The sequence below is a fragment of the Talpa occidentalis genome, unplaced genomic scaffold (genome assembly GCF_014898055.3).
Source record: "Talpa occidentalis isolate TD23 unplaced genomic scaffold, MPIMG_talOcc4v2.1 talOcc4.4, whole genome shotgun sequence".
Taxonomy (NCBI): domain Eukaryota; kingdom Metazoa; phylum Chordata; class Mammalia; order Eulipotyphla; family Talpidae; genus Talpa; species Talpa occidentalis.
In genome coordinates this window covers 83,940,740-83,943,627 of record NW_023604295.1, presented here as the reverse complement: position 1 = coordinate 83,943,627, position 2,888 = coordinate 83,940,740, and the positions used below count along the sequence as shown (strand labels likewise).

The window sequence follows — 2,888 nt, the reverse complement described above, 5'->3', positions numbered from 1 at the left end:
GGGAGCAGTGGGGGAGACAGGAGAGGTCTGCTATGCCATATGAGTTGCTCCCTGGCCAGCAGGGGATTGAACTGGTGCTGTAGTGGCTTGCAGTAGCTTGATATTGCTGTCTTTAACCCATATGCCACCAGGGAGGCCCAAATTACAGATAACTTTCAACCCCTTATTTTCCAAACATTATCTACAATAAATTATCTGCAGCTAAGTGGCAGTTCCTGATTCCTTCCTTGTGATTGAACTGCTAGGATGAGAGTCTCCTCATACTTAGACCTATATTTGAATCTTTGTTGTCCATGTGCATACAGAAGTAGCTACAAGCTGTTTCATATTATATCACTGTTGCTTTATTAGCTGACTATAAAATTACTTATCTAAAATCTACCTTTTTCTATTATTTTTTAGTATCAAAAGATTTTTTGTCTGTGTGCTCACTTTAGAAGCCACATATACTAAAATTATCCCAAAACAGACAAAATTATCATGGCCCCTGCACAAAGATGGCATGCAGAATATTGAAGTAATCTATATTTTCATCTTGGAGGTCCAGTTCTTTCATTGCTAGTTAATACCAAGAAAATGGTAGGATTTGGGGAATTTGCTCAAAAGGCCCATTTGACCTGTCCTCTCTCTTCACCAGATAATCCCTTTCTTTTTTTTTTCTTTTGTATATTTTTTACATTATCTTTCATTTTTGTACAATGTAGTAGTTTCTATTAGTCTGAGAATTGGGAGAAATTATGGGAGCAGGTATGGCTAATTAATAGGTACCCGTCCCCACACAGAAAAAAAAAAATGCCTTAAAAACTACTGCTTCAGGGGCCTCCCCGGTGGCGCAGTGGTTGAGCACTAGGTTGCGAAGCTGCCGGCAGCCTCTGCAGCGCCAGTTCGATCTCTGGCCACGGGGCGAGGGACCCACATGGTGAGCAGACCTCTACTGCCGTGCCCGCTGCTCCCCTCAGCAGTGTACTTCAGTCCTTTTGCCTGTTCTGCTCCCTGCTCTGGCTCTGGTGAATTCTCTCACCCTCCCACGTTTCTGACTGTACCCAGTGCTTGTATAAATAAATAAACAAACAAATAAATAAATAAATCTTAAAAAAAAAAAAAAAACTGCTGCTTCATGACCTTGAAATGGTTCTGCTTTTCTGTGAATTCCCATTGTAGTGGCAGGAAGACAGAGATCAGGATCTCTATTATTTGAGCAGATGGGTAAAGGAAGAGTCCTGACTTTTCTCAGGCTTTAATTGAGACTTTATGAGATACATGGCAGGCAGGGGGGTCATGGAGTCAGGAGGCTGGCAGACCTCCTAGACCACCATGATTCTTCATTCTTTCCGGGCTGTAGGTAAGGTAAAAAGTATCAGGCTTTTCTGCCCTCCCGCCATTAGGATAGATGACGGAACCCTGTGGTCCTGAATGCATGCCTGATGGTGGGCACCTGGAATAGGGTGTGGGCATATGTAGATGGGATTCACCTGGGCTAAGGCTAGGCTTTTAAGGGCAATATCACAGGGATGCCAGCAGTAGCAGAACAAATGAAGACAAGGGAGCAGAGCAGCAGAGATCACCAGAGAGCCCAGCCAGAATGAAAACTTGCTGGGGGCTGGCAGGCCTGCCAGCCTCTCGGCCCCCAGCACCTCTGCCTGCTGTATACCTGGTAAATCCCAATAAAAGCCTGCAAAAGCCACTGAGGGCTCCAGGAATCTCCTCCTTTACCTGGTCTGCTGGATCATAGAAAACCTGCTCAGTGGCCTGTCCTGCCCTTACATGGGCTCTCCAGCATTCGCTCTTGGTCTCATTCTCTCTCTTCTTCTTCTGGTGGTTCCATTCCTCTGGTGACTCATGACACCACCCTTATGAGCCCAGTCCCAGCCCAGGTGAATCCCACCTACGTATGCACATACCCTACTCCAGGGCCCACCATCAGGCATGCATTCAGGACCACAGGAATCTATCATCAATCCTAATGGCAGAAGGGCAGAAAAGCCTGAAAAGCATTTATCCTATATCATAGTATTCTGTCCTATTGCTCCTTAATAAACTATTGCTTGTTTCATTCCGGTACTTTTTGAAATTATTTTCCATATGACACCAAAGACTCTCCAGTGCCTCAGTCCCCAGCATTGGGACCTTTAGTTTGGTTAAGGATCCAGAACTGCAAAGTGGCATTAACTGAATGACCTTAGTAGAATTGTGTGCCTTTAGAGGTTTTGGGGAAATTAGGGGGGGTGGGGAGATGTGGGGCACATGTATAAAGAAGATTATCAGTGATCTCTTCTTTATTCCACTTAATTTTATGAGAAACCAGAGAGAGTAGCTGGAGGGTAAATGAAAAAGTATCAGGCTTTTCTACCCTCCTGCCATTAGTGTTGATGATGGATCCCTGTGGTCCTACATGCATACCTGATGTGGACACCTGGAGTAGGGTGCAGGCATGCATAGGTTGGTGTACCTGGGCTGAGAGACTGGGCTCATAAGAGTGGCATCAATGGGGAACCAGGAGAGTGGAACCAAGAAAGAGAAATAACTGAGAGAAAGCATAGAAGAGAAGATAAGCAGAACAAGAGCAGAAGAGAACAGAGAACGAGAAAGAACAAGAGGACTAGAGAATGCCAGAGAGCCCAGAAAGTGTGAAGACTTGCCAGGGCCTGGGAGGCCTATCAGCCTCCAACCTCCACCCCAGGCCTCCTTGCCTTGTAAAAGCACAATAAAAGCCTGAAAAGCCACTGAGGGCTCCAGGGCACTCCTTTACCCTTCTGCGCAGATCATAGAAAATTTGCTCTGTGTGTTCTTGTTGGCCCTATCTAGAGGCAGGACTGGACACAGGGCAGGTTTTCTATGATCCCACAGACCGGGTAAAGGAGGAGTCAGAGTCCTCAGTGGTTTTGCAG

At 45.8% G+C, this 2,888-nt stretch overlaps 1 non-coding gene across 1 annotated transcript; it reads left to right on the top strand.

Moving 5' to 3' along the window:
- The first annotated feature begins 424 nt into the window (after window positions 1-424).
- Window positions 425-532, top strand: LOC119258321 (U6 spliceosomal RNA). The gene has a single exon (XR_005128191.1). It is a non-coding gene; the product is annotated as a U6 spliceosomal RNA (small nuclear RNA).
- Window positions 533-2,888: the final 2,356 nt, after the last annotated feature.